Here is a 19,405-nt window from a genome sequence, read left to right as displayed (position 1 = left end):
AGGAATAAATGGCAATCTGGTTATGCAAAGCCCCTTTGGGAAGAGCATCCGTAATATGATAAAGAATTCTATCAAGATGGAAACTTGACGTAGTTGATTCTGAGACTAGTGTCCTGAATCTTAATCAAGGAAACTACAATGGTATGGAGGCACGAGTTGGCGATGACGAATTGGGAAACGCTATTCAAAGTCATGATGGGATAGGCAATGGCAAACCTTTGAAGAGCACATGGGTGAACTGCAACAATTGTTTTCCTGCCTAGTGCAAAAGTAAAATGCGAAAGGTGGCCAAAGCATGGATAAGCGACAAGTAACATTTGTGCCCCAGAGGTGCCAGGCAATGACCATCTCTAATAAGAGAAAGTCTAACTACCTCATCTGGATATTTAATGGCACTACTGTGGTTGAATCATCCACCATCAACATCAACGTAACTGGACCAGTCACAGCTCGAACAACACTCAAGCAGCTCAACATCATCTAGGGCAAAGTAGTTTGCTTGATCTACACTCCATCTACCACCTTAAATAGTCACCATCATCACCACTGGTGCACTATAGCTGCAGTGTGCACCCTCTACAAGATACATGCAGTAATTCACAAAGGTTTCTTTGACACATCTACAGAACCAATGATCGCTACAACCTTGAAGGACATGGGCAACAGGTGCATGGAACACCATTCGTACAAGTTACCTCTAGGTCGCACATTGTACTGATTTCAAATTAACTCAACATTCCTTCCCATCGCTGGATCACAAGTCCTGATCTAAGAGTTCTCTGGGTGATTCCACGCCAGACTGGACTGCAGCAGTTCAAGAAAACGGCTCAACACCACCATCACAAGATAATCATGAACGTACATAAATGTTGGCTTTGCCAGCGACGCCAACACCCCCAAGAGTAAATTAAAGCACACCGATGAATTAGGAGCAGGAATAGGCCACTCAGCCTTTTGAGCCTGCCCCACCACTCAAGATCATGACTGATCTGACCATAACTTCAACCCCACATTAATACCTACCCCAGATAACCTTTCACCCCCTTGATAGTCAAGAATCTATCCAAAAACCTGCCTTAAAAAGTGCCCATCAAAACTGCCTCGTGCATCTGTAATCAGCCAAAGGCACAACTCATCAAACTTTCCACTGAGGCTTTACTGCCTTCTGCAAATGGTAGTGCAGCCCTGCCAGCTACCAAAACAAAATTACACATTAGCTGTCCAACTTCTGCCAGAAATAAAACAATCAACTCTGCACTCATGAAAAAAAAAACTTGTGGTAACTTGTGTGAACCAAAACATCAGATTCATTACTAAAATATAAAAATCCAAATCCAGCCATTGGGAACTGCTGGAGCTCCTGACTGGCATCACTTCACGGTACACCACAAAACAAATCAAGAAGAACACGATAAAATACACTAGCCTGTGATGCACACACTCCTGGAAGCCTGCTGCGCAACCTGTTTTCAGAAGTTACAAATGGACCTGAAGGCCAGTCAGAACTTTTAAAAATTGACCATGTGTGTACTCAACCACATTTTTACTTTGCAGCCAGATCACAAGATTACTTTAGAGTCAACAATGTCATTCTCAAAGGTCATACTGCCGGTTAACAGTTCTCCGTTAATATGGGGAGATGGTGCTAACAAACTGGTGTGCAATTTTCTGTATCTAACAGTCTTTCCAGACCTTTCATCAGATAGCAGCAAAACGTGCTTCAAGATCCCGGAAATACAGAATGTACTCAAGGTGAATGTTGTGTTAGCAGGCTAGCATTCCAGGGTATCAAATGAGCACAGACATCTAAATGGTTTCAAAACTTTAAAAAAACAGCTCACTAAAAGCAGTAGCAAATATGGTAAACGTTAGCAACAAGTGTTTGAGCACAGAGTATAAAGAATCCCTCAGAACCCACTCACCACCTGCCTGTATGACCTTTCACTCTCAAAAAACTGAGCAAACAGTAGAGCGAAAGAGAGAGAGAGAGAGAGAGAAGAAAAAAACAAGTTATTTGAGCTGCTGAGCGTTCTACAGCCAAGATCTCAAGAGGGAATTAGGCATTCTGCCCTGAACTCCAGCTTACCCGGACAAAGGTGAAAGCCTACAAATTACAGGTCTCTGTTGGCAAGTGTAGACAAGATACTGATAGGACAACAGACTGGCATCTCAATGTCACTCCACTTTTAGAAGCATGTCTGGCAAATGTACTGTGCCAAACTCTCCTGACATTGTTGTATACTGAAAAACGGGATCTCCTGCACTTCAATATTCAGCAGGAAGCACCTGTCAGATGCCTAAACAAATTAATTGTATAGGAACAATCAATCCACACACAAGTTATGATTCATACTTGCATCCATACTGACACTCCATTACCATAAGAGCAAATTAAAATTGTTTAAACACTATGAATTCAAGCAGCACTTCACAAGGTAACAGCATAATGAAGTGAGCTTTAATGAAGAATTACCAAGGCTAAGTCAACACTGGATGAAAGTGCAGCTTGCATTAGAAACAGCGATTTTTGCAACTCTTGGGGAAAGTTTTCTGGCTTCTCTTTAGAAATTATTGCTCTGCTCCATTACAAATTCTCATCTGTGGAGGGGTTATGGAGGGTGCTGATTTTAACAGAAAGTGGGATTCAGACAGGTGGGTGGAGTACCTTTTATAGAGCCAATCAACTAACAGGCGGACAAATTAAAAGGGGTTGCTCTCAAAGAACAATCGGAGCACAGCCGCAAAATAATAAAGAGGAAACGGAAACTTGGAAACCCCACAAACCAAAATGTGAACATTGGGGTCAATAAAGCAGTCCAACCCCTGCAGTGCCCACCGAGCATGGAAGGCCTCGAGTGTGCCCATGGACAGGTGGGTGGAATAGCACCCGTGAACATCATCAACACAATATCCAGCCAATCGTAAACAGCTGCATCTAGTCATCGCATGGTTGGGGACAATGCAAGCTAATCACAAGTTACACAGGCAAGACGTTTGCAGAATTTCCTGTGGGACTTTGTAGGCAAATGGTGAATGAGCCATTTAAATGGGAGACTGCATTGACTGAACTTGCTCAATGTATTGTGTTTGCTTCTGTTGGGCGTTGGAGAACACGACAATGAGAGGAGAAAACTGATGCCAAGGTCTCAGACCCCTATCCAGAGTTGTTGTTCACAGAAGTCAGGACCAGAAAGTGTCGTGTTAGGTACACTGGTCTAACACTGGATGCAGCTTAGATCAGAAAGATACTCCAGACCTTGAAGTTAGTTCAATCAGGTTTATTGAACTAATAGCACAGTTCTCTGTGAGTTCGACTCTCTGCTGACTTAAGTGTGATAACTCTGTCTGACTGAAGTAGACTAGCTCTTAGCCACATGGTGGAGGTGTGAGATTGTTACAACACCCTTGACTGACTCTCTAGATGTTCATCAGTAGAAAGAGGCGGAGTGTGAGTGCCTCGTGTCTTTTATAGTCGGATCCCACCCCTGAGCATCCTGCCTGCTTATTGGTCATGTCCTGTTCCCTGTGTCCATAAAAGGACTTTTCTCAATCTTAACACATTCACTAAAAATACATTTGGTAGCAATCGTGCATCTGAGTCAGAAAGTTAAAGATTAGAGAAAAAAAAATCAGGGCAGTGCTTTCGAGTGTAAAAACTGGCAAGTCATGCTACAGCTGTATAGAAGCTTGGTACGGCCGCACTTGAAATATTGCGCACAATTCTGGTTGCCACACGACCAGAAGGATGTGGAGGCTTTGGAGAGGGTGCAGAGGAGGTTTACCAGGATGTTTACCATTAGGGGCTGGTTTAGCAGAGTGGGCTAAACAGCTGACTTGCAATGCAGAACAAGGCCAGCAGCGCGGGTTCAATTCCCGTACCGGCCTCCCCAAACACGCACCGGAATGTGGCGATTAGGGTCTTTTCACAGTAACTTCATTGAAACCTACTCGTGACAATAAGTATTATTGTTATTAATGTTTACCCATTCTCAGCACAAAATACAGGTCAACATTCCAGTGCAATACTGAGGGAACGCCACACTGTTGGCAGTGCTGTCCTTTGAATGAGATGTTAAACCAGGACCTCCTTTCCTCTCTCAGGGGGATGTAAAAGAACCACCAACACCATTTCAAGATGACAAAGTAATGGAGAGGGATGATGAGGATAATAATGTGTTCACTTGTGGTCCCCGTGTTGAGGATCTCGCCACCTTCCAGCTAAATGTTTCATGTTCACCCCACCCCCTCTCCTGCAGAGGGGTTCAAGGCTGATGAAAGGCAGCAGTAGGGGCTGCTGATGTCAGTGACGTTGGAGCTGCTGTTTCTGCTCCTGCCCCTCGTAAAAAGAGATAAAAGGTGGAGCTGCATAAGCTGCTCCCAGGACATGGTGAAGGCTAGCAACAGGAAAGTGCATGAAGGTGGGTCAAGCGCAAGACAACTGAAGCACCTTCCAGGATTGGTCCCCGCAGCTCCAGCCTGCGCGGAATGGCCCCGCGAGTTCGCGCATGCGTGGAACGGCAAGCATATTTCCACGCATGCACGGGGGCTCTCTTCTCTGCACCGGCCCCTGGGCAACATGGCGGAGCCCTACAGGGGCCCAGCGTGAGTAAAGTAGGCCCCCACGGATCCAGCCCGCCCACTGATCGGTAGGCCCCGATCGCGGGACAGACCACCGTGCCCCCCCGGGGTCGGAACACCCCACTCCCCACCCCCACTCCCCCCTCCCAGGATGGCCCCCGCCATGTGGGACCTGAGTGACCCACGCTGGCAGGACTCGGCCCGGAGAATCATCGGACAGGCGTGGCGGGAATCTCGCGGGCTCCTGAGAATCAGCGCCAGAGAATGGGGATGCCAGCGTCGGAGTGCGATTCTAGTGCCCCCCCTCCCCCTCCGGGTATTCTCCAACCCGGCACCGGGTCGGAGAATTGGATGGCTGATTGTGCCATTCTGAAAAGTGAATGATCAATTTTACAGGTGTAAATGATTCGTTTTGCCCGATATACTTGTAAATTCAGTCCCATTCGTGAAAACCACTTGAATTTTAGTTCACTCAGCACTTGTAGAGAAAATAGGCAAACTAAGATTTCAGTTTGTCGAACTTTTGACAGAATTCAACTTCTGATGGAGGATCCAATACCGGAAATGTCAACTTGTTTAGTTCTCCCCGTAAATGCCGATTAATCTAGGCGCTCCCAACATTATGTGCACCAAGTTCTTTACCTGCTTCAGCTCAGCCACTGAAGATGTCCTTAACTATTCCTCGAGACTTTGACTATTATGAATGCTCTCCTGGCCGGCCCCTCCCACCTTCAACACTCTGTAACTCATTCAAAACTCTACTGCCTCGAATCCAACTTGCATCAACTCCCGTTACCCACCATCAGCCCCAGTACATCAAAGCTTCAATGTTAAAATTCTCAATCTTTATTTAAAATCACTCCAAGGCCTTGCTTCATTCGATTTCTGTAACCATCGCCCCTCCTACAACTAAACCCTCTGCTTGTTTCCACTATTGGATTCACATCCAACAGTGAAAATGATAGTAACCCAAAGATAACATGCAACTAACGACAGACAAGAAAACATCCACTGTTCCATCCAGCAAATCCCATACAACTCCAATGCCTTGGACATCACAATATATACATCCCCTACCCCACCTGATAGCCACTTTATTATCCTGGGAGAAGTAAAATAAAATATCAGACCAAAATCCAAATGATTTCTCTTCGAATCCCGTAAGTAATCAAAACTAGTTTGAGAGATAAGATAAAGAAGGGGCAAAAGTCAGGTAACAAAATGCAATAACAAATACAAATGCAGGAAAAAGAATTAGCTATTAAAAATAAATCAGTTTTAAAGAAAAATAACGTTTTTCCTAACAGTAAAGGTACTGTTGTGTTGGATTGGGCATACAGGAAGAAATAATGGGATCTTATAAGAAAGGCATTGCAATTATCAGGGGTGGATTCAATCATCGTGTTTCACAGCTTCCAAGGAAAAGAACGGGTCCTGAGATGGACTAAGGAGCATCATGACTTTGAATTGCAAAGCCACATTTCCAATTTTTATCAGGATGTGGGAGCGGAGCTGGCAAAGAAGTGGGCGGCGTTCAACAAGGCCAAAGCCGCCCTATATAAAGTCAGGTTGAGAGTGGTATACCCAGCACAACTGAGAGAAACTTTTGAAGGAAAATAATATTTTGTTGATGAGCCAGAGGCGGATTCTTTTGTAAAGAAGCACGGGCTGGTTGTGCCCAAATCTCTGACTCCACGGGGGGTGGCCCGGGCATTGCTGATTTACCAGAAAAACTTACGCATCAACAGTTTTTGTAGTAGGTTGGTCTCTCCTCCCTTTGGTGGAGGCAGCGGGTTACTCGGCAATTGTGATTTCAAACCTTACCCCACATTTTGTTGACTTGGCACGAGAATCAGGTCCCTCCCAGCATCCGCCATGACGATTGGATACAACATTCTTAAAGGACTTGGAGATTTTGTCAACGCATGTCCACCACCATTGGGGAGTACATTAAATTTAATAAAAATGAATCTACCTCACCTTCTACACTGTGGGAAGCCCTCAAGGTGGTTATCGGGGGATATCATTTCCTACAAAGTGCACATGGTCAAGACAACAAGGGCAGAGCAGCAGAGGCTAATGGACTCCATACTTGAGCTGGACCATCAGGACTCACTTGCCCCAACAATGCAGTTGCTGGCAAGTAAGAAAAAGCTGCAGACACAAATTTGAATGACCAATGGAAAGCGGTGAGCCAGTTGTGACATTAGAGAGGTGTATTATATGGACACTGGGAGAAGGCTAATCACTTTTTAGCTCACCAGCTGAGACGGCAGGCAGCTTACCAGGAGATTGTGCAAATACAAGGCTAGAGTGTCAGCCTAATTTCCGGCCCGCATCAGGTCAATGTGGCTTTTGAAATGTTTTATTGCGATCTCTATAGGTCAGAGGCCCTGGTGGAGAGTTTGGCCATGATGGATCTTTTGGATGGGTTATCCATCCCAGTGATGGAGAGGAGAGACAGGAAGAGTTGGAATCCACGTTGGACACAGAGGAAATGCAATGGATTGATGCAGATGGATAAAAGTTCCTGCCCCCCCCCCCCACAACGAGTTTATTAAAAGTTTGCGGAACAACTGGTCCATTTAATTTTAGATATGTGCAACGACTCCATGTCTCACAGTTCGTTGATCGTTACACTTGCACAGACCTCTTCCCTGACCCTTAATAAAAACAAGGACCCTGCAGAATATGGGTCGTACCAACCTATTTACTTACTTCAAAAAGTGCTGGCAATGCGGTTGGAGCCCTGCCTCTCAGAGGTGATCTCGGAAAACCAGGTAGGCTTCGTCAAGGGTCAGCAATTGTCCGCTGATATGGGTAGTCTATTAAATTTTGTCCTCTCCCGAAGATGATAGGTGAGGATCATACGGGGTTCGTGAAAGGGAGGCAGCTGTTTTCAAACATTAGGAGGGATTTGAACGTCGTTATGGCACCGGCAGAAGGGAAGGAAACAGAGGTGGTTGTGGCATTGGACGCCGAGAAGGCGTTTGACCGGGTAGAATGGGGGTACCTGATGGCAGTTCTGGAGCGGTTTGGGATTGGACCAAGATTTGTGAACTGGGTAAAGCTATTACATAAGGAGCCGAAGGCGAGTGTCAGCACAAACAATATCAGCTCGAGATACTTTTCTCTCCACCGTGGGACGAGGCAGGGATGTCCTATGTCCCCCCTGCTGTTTGCACTTGCGATTGAGCCGTTGGCCATCCCATTAAGAAGTTCGGGAGCATGGAAAAGAATAGTGCGGGGGGGGGGATGGAGAATAGGTGTCCTTATATGCCGATGACGTGCTGCTTATGTATCGGAACCGAGTGCGTCGATAGGCGAAATATTGGAGCTACTGCAAGTACTTGGGTATTTCCCGGGGTACAAGCTGAACCCGGACAAGAGTGAGTATTTTGTGGTGTCTTGGCCGGGGGTGAGGGCAGGGGTGGGGGGGCTGCCATTCCGTAGGGCAGGGACTCACTTTAGGTATCTAGGGGTGCAGGTTGCCTGGGAGTGGGCGACGCTTCGCAGGTACAACATGACTAGTTTGGTGGGGCGAATGAAAGCCGATCTGGCAAGGTGGGATGGTCTCCCTCTGTCACTGGTGGGTCGGGTACAGGCGGTTAAAATGAATGTGTTGCCGCGATTTCTGTTTATTTTTCAATGTCTACCGATTTTCCTGCCAAAGGCTTTTTTCAGGGAGATTGAGGGAAGGATTACCTCGTTCATATGGGGAGGGAAGGTGGCCAGAGTGAGAAAGGTGCTGCTACAGAGGGGAAGGCAGGTAGGGGATTTGGGTCTCCCGAACCTGATGTATTACTACTGGGCGGCGAATGTGAAGAAGGTGCGGAGCTGGGTAAGAGGGGTTGATTCCCAGTGGGTCAGAATGGAGGGGGTCGGGACTGAAAGCACTAGCAATAGCTCCGGGGAAAATACTCAGGGAGTCCGGTAATAATAGCTTCACTGAAAATCTGGAGGCTGTTTCGCCAACACTTCAGGTTGGGGGCAGGGTCAAGGGAAATGCCGATTCAGGTGAACCACAGATTTGAGCCAGGGAAGTGGGATGGAAGTTTTTGGAAATGGGAAGAGAAGGGGATTAAGACACTAAAAGATTTGTTTCTTCGGGGTCGGTTTGCAGGATTGAGGGAGCTGGAAGCGAAGTATGGGTTGGAGCAGGGAGAAATGTTTAGATACATGCAGGTTCGAGATTTTGCCAGGAAGGATATACAGAGCTTCCCGGAGGGACCGGCCTCCACATTGCTGGAGGAGGTGATGACGACGAGAGGACTGGAGAAGGGGGTAGTGTCAGCAGTGTACGGAGCTATTTTGGAAGAAGATAAGGCACCACTGGAAGGGATCAAAGCAAATTGGGAGGACGAGTAGGGAGATGTTATAGAGGAGAGGGTCTGGTGTGAGGTGCTCCGGAGAGTAAATGCCTCCACCTCATGTGCAAGGTTGGGGCTGATACAGCTGAAGGTGGTGTACAGAGAGCACCTCACGAAGGCGAGGATGAGCCGATTCTTTGAAGGAGTAGAAGATGTATGTGAGCATTGCGGGTGGGGGTGGCGCTAATCACGTTCATATGTTTTGGTCCTGTCCAAAGCTAGAGGAGTACTGGAAGGAGGTTTTTAGGGTAATTTCTAAAGTGGTGCACGTGAAACTGGACTCGAGTCCCCGGGAGGCCATATTCGGGGTGTCGGATCAGCCAGGTTTGGAAATGGGTGCAGAGGCAGAAATCGTAGCCTTCGCCTCGTTGATCGCCCAAAGGCGGATCCTGCTGGGATGGAGAGCAGCCTCTCCACCCTGTGCCCTGGTGTGGTGGAGGGACCTGTTGGAATACCTGACCCTTGAGAAGGTTAAGTTTGAACTGAGAGGAAGGACGGAGGGGTTCCACAAGTCATGGGCATTATTCATTATGCACTTTCAAGGACTGGATAACATCGAACATTAGTTGGGGGGGATGGGTGGAGGGGTTGGGGGGGAGCTGTGTGTAGTAAGGGTGACTATGGGTGATTCCTGATTCCTTTTTGTCAGATGTTTATGTAAACGTGCGGGCTGTTGTTTGGGGGTTGGTGGGAGGATGGGATCGTTGTCATTGTTATGGGGATTGACATATCTGTTGCTGATTATTGTTTATTTTTGGTGGGTGTAAATTCGGGAGAAATGTGAAAAAGGAGAATAAAAATACTTTTTTTTTAAAATGTGGTCCTCTGCCCCTTCGGTACCTGAACTGGAGGTGATCATTTCCGTCAGTGCTGAAAAGGCGTTTGATCGGGTGGGGTGGGATGAAGGAGCCAATGACCGGGATACCAGCTGGCCATGGCAAGAGCTAAATGTTCCAGCTATAGGGTCTTTGGAAAGGACAAGAACATTGCCGGACAGAGAGAGAGAGAGAGAGCAATATTGCTAAAAGACAAAAACACAGCAGCAGAGAGAAAGGCTTAGTGATGGCAATCCAGCCGTGGAAACAGCACAGGTAGAACTAACAGAAAACAAGTAATGCAATGCTCCACTGCAGATTGATGATTTTTTTTTATAGGCAAGGGTATCAAGATATAGCGACTGACGGCAAGCAAATTAAGTTAATGTATTTATCATTCTATCCTGCCTTATGTACCTTAGACCCAATTCCCAGACAGGATGGCAAATTAAGATCTCTCAATTTTCTGCCAGTTCCTTCAGGAATGCCAGGAGCCCATGTTGCCTGGGTGTAGAATTAATGGAAAGAATAAAAGAATGGTTACAAGAGGCAGCACGGGTGGTGCAATGGTTAGCGTCGTTGCCTCACGGTGCCGAGGTCCCAGGTTCGATCCCGGCTTTGGGTCACTGTCTGTGTGGAGTTTGCACGTTCTCCCCGTGTTTGCATGGGTTTCGCCCCCACAACCCAAAGATGTGCAGGGTAGGTGGATTGGCCACGCTAAATTGCCCCTTAATTGGAAAGAATTACCTAAATTTATATTCAAAAAAAAAATTATTCAAAAAAAGAATGGTCACAGCACAAGGAGGTCATTCGGATGTTATGTCTGCACCAGCTCTCTGCAAGAGCAACTGCCCTACGATGGCTCCAGGTAGTAGTCCAGCTGAAGCGAGGAACTCATCGAAGCAGCAGCACAGGTGTCTGGTTGGGTCACCATGCTATCCACATTTGAAGCTTAAGCACCAAGTTTTTAATAAATTGGCATCTGGTCACGTTGATTTCTCAACTGAGAAGTTAGCGTTATATTTTTATTTTGGATAGAGAATGTGGAAATTGGCGGTACAGGACTTGAGGACATATGTCTTTTCTCAGCAATGTGCAATTGTACTTGAAAATTAAGGATTTTAGGAACAGTGAGAAACTCTCAATTTGGAGTCAGAAAGAGTCATTACAGCACAGAAGGAAGCCATTCAGCCTGTCGGGTACGTGCTGGCTGTCTGCAGAGCAATCTATATTTTCTGGAGAGGTTTCCCCTCCCACCCATTCCTTAGACTTCCTAGAGAGGTTTCTCCTCCCATTTGAAAATCATGTATTTCACGCTCAATAGAACATAGAACAGTACAGCACAGAACAGGCCCTTCGGCCCTCAATGTTGTGCCGAGCCATGATCACCCTACTCAAACCCACGTATCCACCCTATACCCGTAACCCAACAACATCCCCCTTAACCTTACTTTTATTAGGACACTACGGGCAATTTAGCATGGCCAATCCACCTAACCCGCACATCTTTGGACTGTGGGAGGAAACCGGAGCACCCGGAGGAAACCCACGCACACAGGGGGAGGACGTGCAGACTCCACACAGACAGTGACCCAGCCGGGAATCGAACCTGGGACCTTGGAGCTGTGAAGCATTTATGCTAACCACCATGCTACCCTGCTGCCAATAGAAATGTCAAATAATCCTGAACACAATTATAAAAAAGAAAGGGTGCCATACAATCTACGTCCACATGTTGCTTGGCAAATCACCCCCCTCCCCCCACCGGCCAAAAAATTCACCAGCCTCCCAGCCCAAGAGCCACCTGTGGCTCTAGGACTGTGTTCTTTCCTGACTCCACAAAGTGTTGCCTGGGCTGTCACTGACACAGGTGGGCCCAGGCTGCTTATTCAGTTTCTTCTATGCTAATAGCGGGTGCCTTGGATATGGCTAGAGACGCGACTTCCCTCCAGAAAAACCGAAGTCAAGAACCTCTCTCTGACCCAGGATCCTCTGGCAGAGTCATTGGCAGAGGTGGACCATTCCCAGCACATATGACAGGATCAATGGCCGCTGGTTTTCTGCAGTCCAAATATATATCCTCAATGGATGTTTAGCAACATGATGCTTTTAATTACTTAAAAATGAACTTTTATTATCATGGTCGTTCAACGTAATCCTACAGGGAAGTTCTCGTATATTTTAAATAAAAGGAAAGAAAACCTGCAGAAGACCATTTGCTGAAATGAGCAGCTACCTGGCAGAAAGAAGAGGAATGATAGAGGCATGCAGTTAGTTCCCATTAATCTAATCAACGAGTTCAGGTGGTAATCACAAGACAGTCGACCTTTGTTCGGTTTACAGCAGTGATTAGATTGGATCTCAGAAATCACTTCAAGCGTGAACCAGTATTTCCAAATGACTGCCTGGCGAAGCTCACCCTTGTTACAATATCAAAATCCATTCACCTCATTGATAATTCGCCTCTGTCCAAGGGGAGTATTATGGGTATAAACAGTGAAGCCCAATGTTTTACATTGAAACTCCAAACAGGCCATTAGGTTTACAATAAGATAACCGAGCAGGGGAGGGCGAGCAAGCCAAGCATCATAGTTCAAACTTGTATCAGCATAATAATAATAATCTTTATTGTCACAAGTAGGCTTACATTAACAGTGCAACGAAGTTACTGTGAAAAGCCTCTAGTCGTAACATTCCGGCGCCTATTCAGGTACACAGAGGGAGAATTCAGAATGACCAATTCACCTAACTGCACGTCTTTCGGGACTCGAGAGGAAACCGGAGCACCCGGAGGAAACCCACTCGGACACAGGGAGAACATGCAGACTCCGCACAGACAGTGACCCAAGCCGGGAATCGAACCCAGGACCTTGGCCCTGTAAAGCAACAGTGCTAACCACTGTGCTGCCGTGCCGCCCTGGGTCACAGAGGTCTTACCTGTATGTTTACCCAAGAGAGGAGATTCATTAGCAACACCGCTTTCCAGCTAGCAGTCACCATTGGTCAACTGGTCTCCTCGCCACACATTTATTTGCAATGCACAATGGGACACAAGGTTATTTGTGAATTGTATATTCCAATTTCTACTTTTGGATGTGTTCCCATTTTAAATTCAACCATCCCAGTCATCGCAAGCATCCCAAGGCCAAGAACTTGAATATTAATCATCACCAGGAACATCATGATGCAAAGTCTCAAGGCACAGCGGACAGCACCCCTGTCTCTGAGCTGGATGTTCCGGGCTTGAATCCCACCCCAAGATGCATCAACCTGTATATCCTTTGAACATTCCTATGTAAGCGATAAAGAGAGGGAGTCTGTCTGGACAGCTATGCTTGATGGATTGATGGATACTGGCAACCCTCAAGCTATAACCTCTGGCTTCAGGGTAGTGACCTCTTCCAGAAAAAAGCAGCACAGAAACAGATATAAATAAGTATGTGCTTCGCCTGCCTCGTGTACCTGTAGACACAAGAAGCCTTCTAAGTCATCATGGCCGCAATTACAAACACCTTTGAAAGCACTCTTAAAACTCAGCATACTCCAGTGTTTGAGGAGGATCAGAAATGTCTTAGACTATTCATGTAGGAGGCAACCATGCAACTTTATGCGCCAGTTCCCACTTACAATCAGAGCAAACTACTGCAATCTCATTTTCATGTAGCCTTTCAAATATTTATCCAAATTATGTTTGTCCAAGCTTTTGGCAGAAAGTTATGCTACAGTTGAAGGCAAAGTCCAATTTTGCGTACCTGCTCAAAGTTTGTTTGACCTAAAACATTGCGCCCTCCAAAGTTGGAGTTGTTACCTTTTCCATTCCCCTGAGGCACTACATTCGTTGTCTACCTGTTAATTTATATTTTAATTCCAAACATGGTAATTAGTACACAACTAACACTGAGGTACAAAAATGTCTAGCATTCCCCTTTTACCTACCATCTACCTCCATGTAATAGTCAACGCATGATAAACTATGGCGAAACAAAAGTTTGACAGTCCAGATTAAAGCAAATAACTGCGGATTCTGGAAATCGCAAACGAAAACAGAAAATGCTTGAAACCTCAGCAGGTTTGGCAGCATCTATGGAGAGAAAAATAGAGTTAATATCTTGAGTCCGATATGACCCTTCTTTAGAACTGGTTCTGTCCCGTAGAAGTCATACCGGACTCGAAACGTTAACTCTTGTTTCTCTCTAGGTGCTGCCGGATCTGGGTTTTTCCAGCATTTTCTGATTTTAGTCCAGATCCAAGATCCAACCTTCCTGTCCTGAGGAAGAGTCTTAGACTTGAAACACTGACTTGTGTTTCCCCACAGACGTTATCCGATCAGAATGTGGTAATCTAGTCCTTTCCTCACATCAGTTTGGACTGAGATGGTATGGATGGCATACTTAATCTTCTCCAGATGGAGAAATTCCGAGAGGTCAGCAACTCAGTCTGCAGCTGTCAGCCGAACAGGATTCTCCGCCGTGCGATTAGGGAAGCAAAAGCTAGAGCGTCGGCCCCCTTCCCCATGTGTAGCTCTGGCTGCTCCGGGACTGCGGTGCTGAGGACCTGGGTTCGAATCCCGGCCCTGGGTCACTGTCCGTGTGGAGTTTGCACTTTCTCCCTGTGTCTGCGTGGGTTTCACCCCCACAGCCCAAAGATGTGCAGGTTAGGTGGATTGGCCACGCTAAATTGTCCCTTAATTGGGTACTCTTAAGGTTATTAAAAAAAAAGAATGCCACGTTTGGACATGGCTTCACCCTCACACCAACAACCTTGGACATTGTCTCGGAGAAGGCTGCCCAGAACCCAGCAAGTTTGGGACAAGCCCAGAACATGTAGGTGTAGTTGTCCAGGCCCCTCTTGCACCGTTCACATTTATCCTCCACCTCCAGGAAGAACCTGCTCATTCGGGTCCTGGTCAGGTGTGCTCTGTGCACCACTTTGAATTGCATGAGGCTGACCTTTGCACAGGAGGAGGTATAGTCGGCCCTCTCAGTGCTTCGCTCCAGAGTCCCCACCCACTTGTGTCCCCAGTTCGTTCTCCCATTTCAGTCTGGTCTCATCCAGTGGTGTTCAGAGCACTGCTCCTTCCTCAGGTGATTGAAGAGGTAGGTTCCAGAAACATATATATAGACAAAGTCAAAGATGCGAGACCATGCAGATGCTGCGACAACGGGTGAACGGACATCGCGCGACAATCGCCAGGCAGGAATGTTCCCTTCCAGTCGGGGAACACTTCAGCAGTCAAGGGCATTCAGCCTCTGATCTCCGGGTAAGCGTTCTCCAAGGCGGTCTTCAGGACGCGTGACAACGCAGAATTGCCCGGTCGAAACTTATAACCAAGTTCCGCACACGTCAGTACGGCCTCAACCGGGACCTTGGATTCATGTCGCATTACATTCACCCCCCACCATCTGGCCTGGGCTTGCAAAATCCTACCAACTCTCCTGGCTTGAGACAATTCACACCTCTTTAACCTGGGATCACCCCTCTCTCTGGATCTGTAAAGACTTAATTACCTGCAAATGCTCGCGTTCAAAGTATCGTCTTGCATCTTTGACTTTGTCTATATATATGTTTCTGGAACCTACCTCTTCATTCCCCGGAGGAAGGAGCAGTGCTCCAAAAGCTAGTGATTTGAAACAAACCTGTTGGGCTTTAACCTGGTGTTGTAAGACTTCTTACTGTATTTATCAGGTCCTCTAATAATGTAGTCTCCAGGGCACCCTACTGTCTCTTTGCGGAAGAAGTGCTTTATTTGCAGGTGTCTCATATCCTGTCCTGTCGGCAGTTCCCATTCCTTCGTCTATTCATCCAGTGTCGGCAGTCTGTGTCCTACGTAAAAGGACCTAACTGTCAGTGTGTCTCCATCCCGTCTCCACTTCCTAAAGGTAGTGTCGAGCATAGCTAAAGGGGGGGGGGGGGGGATGTAAGACATCCTAGTCAGCCCGAAGTGCTGTCTTAATTGAGCCCACTACTACTGAGCTTGATGTATATTTTGCTGAGGGGGTGGCCGGAGGCCTCCTCCATCCGCACCCACTCTGAATTGGGTTTGTTTACTCATTCCCTCTCTCTTTCCGCCATTGCTGCCCAGTGGTAGTACTGCAGATTTGGTAATGCCAGGCCACCTTTGATTTTCCTCCTTTGCAGTGTTGGTTTGGGAACTCTCAGATTCATACAACCCCCCCCCCCCCCCCCCCCCCCCCCCCCGGCCAGGAAGAGTGGGAGTGCGCCACACCTCTGTAGGTCCTTTTTAACTTCCTCCACCAGGCTGGTCAGGATCCACTTGTGGATCTGTGTCCAGTCTCTGGATATTTGGATCCCCAGGGAACGGAATCTGTTCAGGGCTGTTTTAGACAGGAGCCCCTCCAGCTCTGTCCCTCCCCCTTTTGGGTTGACTGGGAATGTCTCGCTTTTGTCCAGGTTGTGTTTGTAACCGGAGAAGGTTCCGAACTCTTTCAGGATCTGCAGTATTGCCTTCAGTCCCTCCTGTGGCTTTGAGACATACAGCAGCAGGTCATCTGCATAGATTGAGACTCTGTGCTCTCTGTCTCCTCTCTGGATTACCTTCCAGCTTCTTGCGCCACACAAGGCTAGCGCAAGGGGTTCAATTGCTAGTGCGAACAGGAGTGGGGACAAGGGGCATCCTTGCCTTGTGCCCCCTTGCAGCTGGAAGTATGCAGAGCTGGTGGTGTTGGTTTAAACGCTTACTTTGGGAACGTTGTATAGGAGTCTCATCTAGGCGGTGAATCCGCTCCGAGCCCAAACCGTGCCAGTACCTCGAGGAGGTACCTCCATTCGGTCGAATGCCTTTTCTGCATTCAGGGAGACGATCACCTCTGGTGTACTCTCCCCAGTGGGGGTGTCATTATTACATTCAGGTGCCGCATGATGTTCGCAGTGAGTTGCCTACCCTTGACAAAGTGCGTTTGGTCCTCTGCGACCACCTCTGGTACGCAGCTTTCCAGCCTTTTGGCCGAGACCTTTGCGCGTACGTGCATCAATATCAACGGTCTCACAATAGATGATTGTTGGAGGCTCTGTGGGTTTGATACTTTGGCTCCAATTCGTTCACCTTGCTGATGCTCCTACCCTTGGAGAACTGACTGGCTATGATGTGGCTGATGGCAGAGGTGGGCTGCTATTGTTTTGATCCACAACATTTTGCTAAATTATTCCACTTGCCATATTTATTGCGGTATTTACAAAATGCGAAACATGCTGTTCTGTTCAGGGATTGATGGTCACTGCGGTTGGGGCAAGAGGTGTTGTGCCTCGCAAAAACTTCTGTTTCCCGTCTAAAATCTCTGGTGCTTTTTTCGGATTGTTCGTTTAACGTGCAGATGCTACTGGCTGGTCGTAGCATTAAATCTTTATTTCGCAGCAGCTGCTTATGGACAAGATTGCAGTGAACCCCATAGACTATTCATTCGATCCCTGGATAAGTAAGTGTGCCAAAAGCAGATTTCTTTGCTAAGGTTTTCAGTGTTGATTGTATTGATTCATCTGCTCTTTGGTTTGTTGAATATAACACATGCACTGAGTATTATATGTTTTACCAAAAGACAAATGTTTTTCTTTAAGATTAATTTCAGGTCCTCTTTCTCCTGGTTTAGCACACTGGGCTAAATCGCTGACTTTTAAAGCAGACCCAGGCAGGCCAGCAGCACGGTTCAATTCCCGTATCAACCTCCCCGAAACAGGCGCCGGAATGTGGCGACTAGGGGCTTTTCACAGTAACTTCATTTGAAGCCTACTCGTGACAATAAGCGATTTTCATTTCATTTTCCTCCTCCATTTGGAAAACAAATAACATGAACTTCCTGACGGCCCCCAGGGCCGTTCAGTTTGGCACAGCATAAGCTTGTACCTGTTTTGATTTATAAGTTAATTCAGCACCGCAGTAAATACACCACTCCTCCTCAAACATTTCCCAAATGTCTGCCATGTTTTCGTCAAAGACAAGTGGATCGATGTAGCAAAGTCCTTGTGTCACACTGCCAACTCCTGACACCATGTAGAAGTGCTCGATTCCCAAACACCGATCACAGACTTGTAACAGACAATACTTCATTCGCTAGCGGAACAACTACTCCATGCTTATGCTCTGCCCGCGATAACTCCTGTCCTCTCATCACATGACCCTTTCTGTCATCACATCATGTAACCGCTACGGTCTGCACACAACCTTACAGAAAATCCCAATGTTTAACTTCAAAATCAGACTTCTGAAGGATACTTCAACATAGAAAGAAAACACAAATTATTGCAGATGGTGAAAAGTTCAAACAATTTTTTTTTTTTTAAACGCCGAGTTGTTTATATGGAATCATTTTTTAAAAATTGCATGTGAAAAGTATCCTTCACAAATGCAAATTCAATAATCAGTTACATTCAAAATGGAAACTTTGAATTGCATCAGTAATGTTTCTTTTTAATGTGTTCATGAATTATAATTAATATATTAATATCTGTTGCAATCTGAGCAAATACACACATAAGCAATAGTTTTCAAACAGTAATAACCAGCTATAGAGTTAGCAAGTGCAGAAAGCTAGTAACCTCAGTCCTCATCTACCATCATTTGAAACCTATGCTCCCTGAACTGAACTGGTATTCAACCAGAGTACTGGCAGAGAGTAAGTAATGTGCATTTTCAGATCAAAGTAAAGCATCATCTTTGAAGAAACAGAAGTCAGTCAGCCAGTGTTTTAAGCGCAAGACTTGGGTATGGTCTCAAGACATGAATTATCGACAGGCTGACTTCCGTTTCTCTATACGATTGCCACATACTGTCTTAGAAATGCAGATGGGTAAAGAGGAACAAATCAGTGCTTTGCTGCCGTTTACTTGCTAAAATGCCTGTATCAACAGGACTACTTACTAAGCTGCGTTAACAACTCAAGACAAGATATAATTAACAGATAGATAACTAACAGAGTAACTCATGAGGAGGGTGGGAGAAGGCAAAGTACAACCATAACCTGTATGCAGAGTTCTGTTCTTTACAAGTCACACTCAAAACTTTAACGTTATTTTCTCTCTCCACAGATGCTAGAAGGCCTGCTGAGTTTTCCCAGCATTTTCTGTTTTTCTTTTACATTCCAGTATTTTGCTTTTGTATTATTGAAGAGTTCAAGTCATTGATTTTAAAATGTTTAAGAAACGCTTGAATTCACAGACACCAGACAAAAATTGCTTTACAGCCGCTTCAGTATTATTGAAGTGCAGTCTGCATCAATGTATCACCAATTGCATGCTTTGGCAATGCCATTACTAAACTAATTGCATTTTTCTTTATAAACATTTTATTGAGGTATTTATGGTTTTATAACAGTAAGAGAAGGAACAGTGTATAATTAAAAACATAGTGCAAAAGCCGTCTTTCTCTCTCACAGGTCCCACCTTTTCTAACCCCCTACTCTGCACTAAACTAGCCCCACAGCCCCCCGTCCCCATTCTGCTGACGGTTAATTTTCTGAGAAGAAGTCGACGAACGGTTGCCACCTCCGGGCGAACCCTAACATTGACCCTCTCAAGGCGAACTTGATTTTCTCCAGACAGAGAAAGCTAACCATGTCCGATAGCCAGGTCTCCGACTTTGGGGGCTTTGAGTCCCTCCAAGCTAATAGTATCCGTCTTCGGGCTATCAGA

General features: G+C 46.3%; 1 protein-coding gene across 4 annotated transcripts in view; it reads right to left on the bottom strand.

Annotated features, from left to right (window-relative positions):
* acsl1a (acyl-CoA synthetase long chain family member 1a) overlaps window positions 1-19,405 on the bottom strand; it is a 295,407-nt gene that overhangs the window by 127,904 nt on the left and 148,098 nt on the right. Inside the window, exon 1 of one of the 4 annotated variants that reach the window (XM_038805665.1) lies at window positions 1,427-1,556. The exons of the other annotated variants lie outside the window; for them this stretch is intronic. The gene's annotated coding sequence lies outside the window, so the exon portion shown is untranslated. Of the gene's footprint in view, window positions 1-1,426; window positions 1,557-19,405 lie in introns of those variants that run through there. 4 annotated transcript variants of the gene reach the window in all.

The sequence above is a fragment of the Scyliorhinus canicula genome, chromosome 8, assembly GCF_902713615.1.
Source record: "Scyliorhinus canicula chromosome 8, sScyCan1.1, whole genome shotgun sequence".
Classification (NCBI taxonomy): Eukaryota; Metazoa; Chordata; class Chondrichthyes; order Carcharhiniformes; family Scyliorhinidae; genus Scyliorhinus; species Scyliorhinus canicula.
The sequence above is the reverse complement of the archived record's forward strand: the minus strand, read 5'-3'. Positions and strand labels throughout refer to the sequence as shown.